This window comes from Lygodium microphyllum, chromosome 13, assembly GCF_053477565.2.
Source record: "Lygodium microphyllum isolate KBCC chromosome 13, Lygodium_microphyllum_v1.1.10, whole genome shotgun sequence".
NCBI classification, from domain to species: Eukaryota; Viridiplantae; Streptophyta; class Polypodiopsida; order Schizaeales; family Lygodiaceae; genus Lygodium; species Lygodium microphyllum.
The window spans coordinates 104,302,922-104,313,241 of NC_141147.1; positions in this window are offsets into that span (position 1 = coordinate 104,302,922).

Sequence of the window (10,320 nt, forward strand, 5' to 3'; positions counted from 1 at the left end):
CTTAGGAGAGGGCCATGCAATCTAAGTTTAATTCATTGCAATAAAACCATACATGGGATATAATTTCTTTACCTAGTGGAAAACATGCATTGCCATACAAGTGGGTGTATATGTTGAAGAGTATCCTTAGATGCCCTGAGTCAACATATAAGGTCAGATTGATTGCTAATGGTTTTAAGCAAGAATATGGTGTTGACTTTGATGAAGTCTTTTCTCCTATAGTCAAGATGACTACCTATGCTTGGTTTTGGCCTTGGTTGTGCAGTTAGATCTAGAACTTTATCGGATGGATGTAAAAACCACTCTTCTGCATGGGGACTTGCGTTAAGGATATCTATATGCAATAGCCTAAGGGCTTTATAAAAAAGGGCAAGGAACACCTAGTGTGCAAGTTGAGAAAGTGCCTTTATGGCCTTAACTAGGCACCTAGGAATGGTACCATAAGTTCAATGCTCTCATGCATTCACAAGGATATACTCACAATGATATGGATCCCTGCTATACATGAAGAAGGCATGTGATGGTAGTCTTATTATCTTGGTACTTTATGTCAATGATATGCTGATTATTGGGAGAGATCATGATGAGCTGGGTGGTTTGAAGACTTAGCTCAAGAAGATCTTTGAGATGAAGGACATGGGGCAAGCCTCACATATTCTTGGTATATGTATCACATGTGATCACTTTAAGGGGCTTCTTTACATATCATAGCAACAAGCGTACATAGAGGAGGTGCTTGAGTGATTCCATATGCATAATGTTAAGTCTATTGGCTATCCTCTTCCCATGTGAAGGTCATTCAAGCCACTTGTCCCCAGTCAAATGAGCAAAAGGCTAAGATGGCCAAGATCCCTTTGTTAGATATGCTCAATGCCCCACCCTCATAAGGTGCCACCAATGATCCATGGTGCTCAAAGTTGTAAGGTCCCCATTATGAGGAGAAGCCAAATGTGAGCCCGGGTTGAGTCTTGACTTGTATATCAGATGAGGTCTATGTGACCGGATTGCAAAAAGGTGACCATTGTGGGTCTAATCTTTGGGTTGGAGTAGTTAAGCTGGTAGCAACTCAAGGCACATTGCATCGAGTTGCAAGGTAAGGGAGTTAAAAGGGGCCCTTATTTTGGGGTCCTAGGGGGCCAACGGCCCCCTTGGTGGGGGTTCGAGGCTAGCGCCCCTAACCCGACGGTAAAGGAAATATTCCCTGGCCGACTAGTGGAGGCTTATATGGTAGGTCGGTCATGCCGACCTAACCGGCTTCACGGGCTATAAAAGCTAAACCTCTTTGCAGCCATCGATCATCTATCTTTCACCCAGTCAGAGTTGTTCCAGCTAGCCTTAAGCTCTTCACCTATCTTATGTCTGGATCGCCATCTAAGCTTCAATGTGGAAGTGCACGGGTGGACGGAGCCATCTCTGTATCAGTTTTTTGGAGCTAAATAAATTTTCTAATTCTCCTCTTATCTGTTGTGTACTCTCTATGTCTATCTCTTTCTCAGATTCTATTCGCTGCGCGGTGTAATTTTTACATGGTATCAGAGCCCAGGGGGCCCTAAGGATTGAAGAGTGTGCAAGAGGCAAAGGCTTCAATAGCAAAGATGAACAATGTCGTCTTTCGAAAGCGGTTCTGGCACATCAGGAAGCGGTGCAGGAGGTGGTGATGTTGTACCAACTATTCAAACACTGAGGATTCGTTCACCAACATTTAGCGAATGCAAGTTAGATGGTACAAACTATACCTTGTGGAAGTTCAAAATTACAACTATCCTTGATTCTTATGAGCTTTTGGAGACTGTGCTGGGGACTGGTGTAGAACCACAGCCTACCCCCGACCCATCAAATCCTAGTGTGATGATTCCTCCGAATGTAGATCTTCTACGAGCTTGGAAATGAAGGAATACAGATGCATTGTGTGCCTTAGTTACAAGCTGTTTTGTTGACAGTGTTCTGACTTTGATTCAACATACAACCAAAGCATCAGAGGCTTGGAATGTACTGAGGAGTCAGTATGAGACGCGAAACCAAACAAGGATTCAAAACTTGGAGAATCAACTAGCAGCGAAGAAGTTTGCCGAAGGAGAGATAGCTAAAGCATTCATCACTCAGATTAAGAATCTGTGCGACTAGATGGCTGGTGTGCTGGGATACAAAAGACTAGTGAGGAGCTAGCTTGGAGGTGTCTTCGGATTTGTCCACAAAAGTTTGATGGACTAGTAACTGCCCTTAATACTTAGGTGAGACCTCAAGCTTTGAGTTTTGAGGAGTTTTGTGCATTATTGCTGGAGGAGGAGTTGAGGTTGAAAGCCCAAGAAGGAAGCAACAATGGAGATGCTGCATTCTCTGCCAATGCAAAAGGCAAAGGTGGTTCCTACACCAAAAATGATGGTGACAAAAAGAAGAAGGGTGGTAAGAAGAAGTTTCAAGGAGAGTGCTTCTACTGCAAGAAGAAAGAACATGCAATTGTAGATTGTCGTGTCAAGAAGGCAGATGAAAAGAATGGTACCCTTAAAAATAAAGGGAAAGAGATAGCCAATACGTCTAAAGCAGAGTTGGAGTTATTCATGGTGACCATTGAGGAGGTGTGCTTCTCGGCGCAAGAAGAATCTACCACTGACCCATGGGTGTTGGATAGTGGGGCCTCCTGTCACATGACCAACAATAAATGTCTATACAGTTCTATGCAGCCTCTATGAGAATCCATCAATGTGACGGTTGGAAATGATGCAAAATGCCCTGCTGTGAGCACATGTACTATTTCATTTATTGCTGCAAATGGTGATGTCAAAAAGCTTTCAAATGTGTTGTATGTTCCCGAAATTAGGAGAAATCCGTTATCAGTTGTCCATAACTGATCTTGGTCATGAAGTGAGGTTCAAGAAGACAGGTGCAGAAATTCTTGACAGTGATGGCAAAGTTGTTGGCAAAGGAGAAAGAAGGATCAACCTATATGAGCTAAGTGCTCTTATAGCCACCGTTGGAGTGGGCACAAGTAAGCTTTGGCATGAAAGGTTTGGACACATTGGATTTGCAGTGTTGAAGGAGATGCACAAGCAAGGTATGGTTGCTCACCTACCTGCAATGACTGAATTGAAGGAACCATGTGAAGCTTGTATGATGGGCAAGCAACAGAGAAAGGCATTTCCACAAGAAAGCAAGAATAGAGCACATGCTTCTCTAGAGCTGGTGCATGCTGACTTGTGCAAAAAGATGCCTACACGGGCCTTGGGGGGATCTTCTTATTTTATGTTGATTTTCGGCAACTACAGTAGGAAGGTGTGGGTGTACTTCCTTTGTGATAAGGCTCAAGCTTTTGGTAAGTTTAAAGAATGGCTAACACTTGTTGAGAATGAAACATGGAAAAGTGTGAAGAAATTTAGAACAGATGGTGGTGGTGAGTTCAACTCAAAGGAGTTTGAAGACTTTTGCAAGACCAAAGGGATCAAACGTCAATTGACGATGCCTCACACACCTCAACAGAACGGTGTTGTGGAATGCAGGAATCGCACCATTGTGGAGATGGCAAGATGCATGCTAAAGGGCAAGGGATTGCCTAACCATTTTTGGGTTGAAGCTGTTAATACTGCACTCTACATTTTAAATCGGAGCTACACAAAGTCTCTCAAGGGAAAAACACCTCATGAGGCTTACACTGGTAAGAAACCATTTGTCTCACACCAAAATTTTTGGATGTGAATGTTATGTACATATTCCAAATGAGAAGAGAAACAAGTTACAACCAAAAAGCAGAAAATGTATCTTCTTGGATCATAGTGATGAGCAGAAGGCTTACAAATTATATGACCAAGAGGCAAAGAAGATTATCGCGAGCTGTGATTTGGTGTTCAAGAAGTAGCTACATATAGTGGAGGAGGAGGAGGCAAGTTCTTCCACTTTATCATCAAGCGAAGTAGTCCACTATGAACCTATCCCGAGAGTTGTCCCTATCCTTAAGGAGGAGGAAGCATCATCTTCAGATGATGAGGAAAAAGTTCACCAACCTGACATCACCCCACTGGAAAAGCCATTGCTGCGTTGAGTGAAGCAGCTCTATGACCACAATAATCCTATGCTCACATCTGTTGAGGAGAAGGCAGACGAACCAAGGAGGTCTCAGAGAATAGAGGAGCAACGGAGGGCTTCTGCTCACATAGTCAATATGGCCTTGATGACTGAGATTATGAGAGAAGTAAAGGAGCCAATAGACTTAGAAGAAGCACTTGCAGATCTAGCATGGAAGTCAGCTATGCAAGTTGAGTATGACATCATAATGAAGAATGACACTTGGGAGCTAGTGGATCGGCCAGCAAAGTGGAAGGAGATAGCCATTAGATGTCACTTGGAACGCTTGAAACAATAAGCGGTCCGTGGGTCTTGGCGGTTGAGCGAAAGCTCCCACATTTTGGTTCTGTTGCCGGGACCAATGGATTCAAGCTTGAGCACTTGCGTGCCCCATATCGAGCATCAAAGTAGGGGATTCATCCCCGAAATGGAGCTTGAGAGAGCTTGTAGATCCCATAGGCAATAGCCTCTCTCACCTACATTCCCATAACCAAGAAAGATGCATTTCACTAACTTAGGATCCATCTTATTTTGTTTTGTTCTTGGGTACATGGCAAAAAGCCTTATATCCAAAGAATCTAAGATGCGCATATGAGGGAGGTTTTCCACACCATACCTCCTCTACAACTTGACAACCAATAATAGTGTATGGGGGCCTATTTATCAAATGTATAGTAGTGGTAACTATCTCAATCTAAAAATGTTGCAATAAGCCTGCCTCACTAAGCATGCTATGAACTCTTTTATGTCCTATTCATATGCTCGTCAATACCATTCTAGGATGGGATGTATGGGGTGATCAATTGATGCTTAATATCCCTCTCATCACAAAACTACTCAAATTCTTAAGAGACATACTCACCCCCATTGTCAACCTTAGGCATTTTAGCCTATACCTAGACTATTTCTCAACAAGAGCAAGCCAATGCTGAAAGATATAAGACATCTGATTTCTATTTAATAGGATATGCATAGACCTTATGTGAATAATCATCAATGAATGTAGCAAAGCACTTTGTGCCACCTAATGATTGATAGGACATTGGATGACATACATCAGAATGCATAAGACCCATGTGCATAATGCCAGACTTCTTATGAGAATTGTGTATCTACTTGCCACAAAGACACTGGTCACAAGAATCAAAACATTTGTAATCAAAAGGTGAAAGATACTACAAACAAGTAAGCATTTTCATTTCCTTTAAGGACATGTGTCCAAGGCGCCAATGCCATAGGATATATGTCGTATGTCAACCATAGCCAAAGCATGGTCAAGAGATCCAGATGCAAATAAATGATAGGGGCTACTAGCCTTGGCTCCTCAAGCAAAGACAAGATTCCCACAGGTAATCTTCCATGTGAAATCATCAAAAGATGCATAATAGCCTGCACCATCCAATTGTCCGGCATATAAAAGGCTTTTGGTCAAAACCAGTGTCGTACCACTACACGAATACAGTGTGAAAAACCCTCAAGTGTATCATATTAGTCATTAGTGTTAGTATCCATAGTATGGATGGTTCAACATGATGGGATTTTTGGACAATTTTAATCTATTTTTTATATTTTGGACATTATTTCTTGTAAATATCCCAATCACATACAATGGTGAGTTACTAGCTATATGGGCACTAGCAACGGCTCCTATCTCCACTAAAGGAAGTCCACATGGTGAATGATGATGATGTATGAGGAGGAGGAGGAGGAGGAGGAGGAGGAGGAGCTCCACTATATATGTTAAAATATTGAGGATGCATGCTAAGGAGGATCACTTATGAGCAAATAAACAATCATAATGAGGCATAAACATTGACAAAGAAAAACAATTGATATTATCCAAGCATAATGCAAGTACAACTTATGAGAATGATTGATGGAATGAGTGTGGGTATGAATGCCTTTCATAGGCTTACAGTAGGTGGTATTGGTAGATGGAGAAAGGTGGAAAGTGACCATGCTATTCAACAATTGCGATTTTAATAAACTATGCATACATGACCTAGTCTAAAGCGCTATTTGCAACGTGTTTCTTTGCCTTGTTTGTTTCTTACACAAAGGCTATGGTGGATGTGATTGCACATTTCTCAACAATATATAGGCATAAAATAGGTCCCAAATAAATTATGGTTGTCCAGCATTAATGCTAGCTGACTGGCATCATAAATGCCAAAACTCACATGAAATGACCACAATAAAAATGCCTAAAATAACTACAATGTGTCCAACCCTAAATGGCATGCACAGACTTGCAGATGAGCTAACAATCCTGCTAACACCCTCTCTTAGATCATGAGTGATCTAATATAATGATACAAGGAAAATGACTCATCATAGTCCATACAATATAAAACCACCAAAGTAGAACCATGGATACCCAAGCATTGGATGATCAAGCCACCACTAAGGTACCTCGGAGAGAACTTGATGTCAATGTCAATCGTACCAACTCCTGAAAATAGAGAAGAACCATAGCATGTCTCAATGTTTCACAGTAGCATACAAGACCATCCTGTCAAAAATGCCTCTGAACATATGTGACCATGGATTCCACATCTTTGACCAAGTCTACCAAAGTATCCCCTCATGTGAGCATAAGACTAGGAGCCAATCCTGCTCATCTTTGGCAAATACCAGCCCATCATGAACCTAGATGTCAATCCCAACTCCGAGATATTCATGCGTAAGGATGTCTCTCTTTGGAATCTACGCACATGTATACCTGTATAGATGAGGTTCACTGACCCCATGTAACCATAACCCACATGTCCAAAGATTGAAACATGGATCTAATACCATGTCAAAAGTGAATGCAACAATGGAAGTATAAACAAGTGCTGAAATAGACTGTTAAAAGAAAGTCAAAAGAAATAGAAAGAGAGAACACAGAAAAAGACTACAAAACAAGAGAACTCAAAGATGTACTTTGGTAATGAAATCCATAAACCAAACATGAGAGTTGTGTACAATAGTGAGTCATTGCCTGCCTACCGTTAGCATTGGCTCTCCTCTCCAATAAAAAGTCCACATGGTGAATGATGGTAATGTATGAGGAGGAGGAGGAGCCCCACTATATATAGGCATAAAATAGGCCCCAAATAAATGTTGGTCAGCCAGCATAAAATTTGGCTGATTTGCATCACAAATACCAAAGCTCACATGAAATGACCACAAAAAAAATCAATGTGTCCACCCCTAAATGGCATGCACAAACTCACACATGAGTTGACAATCCTGCTAACAACAGCAAAAGAGGAAGTTGCTAAGATGTACTCATCATCTGACTCTGGCTACACTACACTTATCTCTTCAATCTTTACACTAGACTTACTAGGGATAATGATGTGATCATTAGACTTTCCTTGCACTTTGCCCTTTGCCATCTTTGCACTTATCATCACACATCTTATGGCACTACAGCCACATATGACCATGCTTCCCACAGTAATGACATGTTAGAGAGGACTTACGACTTCAGGAGTCATGACTTACTGTGAGTCTATTGGCAAGACTGAGACCTCTGGGAGTCTCTACCATGACAGTCATTACTGCTCTTGTCATCATGTCTACCCCTAACAACCAATGCATGAAAAGTACATGCTACATCCACATTCTTTCTTTTTATCTCTTCTGTGAGTAAAGCACACATACCATCTTGGAGTTTCAAGCCATCCTTAGATACATTAGTACACATGGTTGTACGAAAAGTGTCCCATGACTTAGAAAGTGTCACAATGAAGAACAAGGGAGGTAGGTTAGCATTAAACTCAATGCCCTACAAAGTCAACTAGTTGAAAAATGAATGAAATTCATTCAAATGCATGGACACACTAGTCTCTTTCTTCGTGCAAAGATCCATAAGCTATTTTATCCAATATATCTATGGACTTGGCTTGTCATAAAGATTGCATATCTTTTTCCATAACTGCCAAGCATTATCCTCAGATGCAACAACATTGAAATAAACTTGTTTAAACAATGTGCTAGTCTTGTTGCTCACTACTTAGCCCCAAGCAATGATGAAGAAGGTCCTTTGCACCCTTGGAGCAAGCCTTAATAGGTGGGGACAAACTGAGAAAAAACGAGAGCACAATGCATATCTTGGGAAGAAGAGGGTTGACCTACCATGAAACCTTCAAGTTGAAGCTTTTGTCATAGACTAAAGTGAATGGAAAAGAAACTTCTCAAATGGTAGGCTTTGATACTAGTTGAAGGGTGAAGCAAGAGAGATGGGAGCTATGGCAGATGAAGCAATAGAGCAAGAGAGAGAGAGAGAGAGAGAGAGAGAGAGAGAGAGAGAGAGAGAGAGAGAGAGAGAGAGAGAGAGAGAGAGAGAGAGAGAGAGAGAGAGAGAGAGAAGATGTGGGAACTCCAACAATTACAATGTGTGACCAGCCTTTCCTTATTCAATAGTTACTAAAAGAATAAACAATAAAGTAATAGTGATGGGCACTTGCTACCTACAGTGTATAAGTGTATAGTCATGGTGTGTGTAGTGAATACATGAGTCATAGATGTAACATGAGAGGCATTTTCCAACAATGACTAAAGATGCACTTATGTAAGTACATCTACACATAAGCAACATGCTCTAAGTGTAGTTATTTCAACATGTGCCAAATATATGTATACTACAAGTTTGGTTATTTATATTGCAATGTTAGTGAAGTACATTTCAAAAAGTTTAAATTTTCAATGGTATGCAACATGATTGTATGGTAAAAAGAACTTTTAAATAGATACATGTTTTAAAAACTCTTTAACACTTATGTATTTAAGATACAAGACTTTGCCAAGGTTGCGTATTTAAGATTCATGGTAAAAAGAACTTTTAAATAGATACATGTTTAAAAAAACTTTTAACGGTTACGTATTTAAGATACAAGACTTTGCCAAGGTTACATACTCGTATATAAGGATGACATCAAGATGTATCTACAAGTTTGGTTGTTTATACTACAACATTAGCAAAGTATATTTCCACAAGTGCAACTCTTTAATGGCATGTAGCATGGGTACATGAACCCATAACTCTTTGATGGTTGCATGGTAAAAGAAACACACAACATGTGGAGGGTCATGATCACCAGTGATCAAAGAAAGATAGCAAGATCCAGCTACTATTATGTTGATTTGCATTGTAGCATTACCAAAGTACATTTCTACAAGTGCAACTCTTTAACAACTTGCAACATGACCACATCAACAAACAACTCTTTATTGGCACAAGATGAAAGCATGACAATCATGAACCTTACAAGCTTTGGAAAGTGGTATGATGAAATTTGTTATACAAACATGCGGTGCACAAACAGAAGAGATCATGTACTGGAGTTAATTTCACTTTTGAAGTGCATGTACAAATCTATGCAAGCAATATTAAGGCATGCTAAGAAGGGACAAACATATTAGGGGCAACAAGAGAGCATTGTACTACTGAACACCAGATGTGCCAAATCTTGTTAGAATGAAGAACATAGCATGACAAAGTGTGCTTTTGTAGGCACAATAGGCTTAATTTGTTGGCTACTCAATTCTTTGTCGCAAAGCATGCAAGTACTTGTACGCAGAAAATACTTTAAACAAAGGAGTGTAGCAATGTGTCATTCCAAACATTCTTTATAGTTGATTTAAAATACTCATGATGTGGATGTGCTGACACATTTCTTATGACCACATGCATGTTAATGATGAGACTACATGACACCCAAAACAATCATAGAGTGGTGCATGGAATGGTAACACAAATTATCTAGAATATCGAGAGTTGCAAGCTTGGCTTCATGGTAGAACGCAATGGCAAGGTCTTATTGTAATGCCATCACGATTGTTGACCTGCCAGTAGCATGCATGTAGGCAGAGGAGAATAAAATCCATGTGTCACACAAAAACAATGTGAATTGCAAGATGAGATGGATCAATCCATGACAAGTGAATATACCTTGCAAGTACACTTGCAAATACACATAACTGCAACCATGGTTGTCTAGATAGCAACATGCACACATCCATGGGAATTGAGAGTCAACACAAGGCACAAAAATAATGCCAAATGTAAGATGATGATGTGGAAACCATGGATCAGGAATTCACCTTGCAGATGGAGAGGCTAGTCGTGTAGGGTGGGGGTAGTTCAACGTCGATAGGCCGTTCGTGGAGATAGATCAAAGAGGAGAACTTAATTGACCTGCTAACTTGACAACAAAATAGACATACATCAAATACCTTAATTCCTATAAGCAAAGATTATCGATGTGCTAGGGA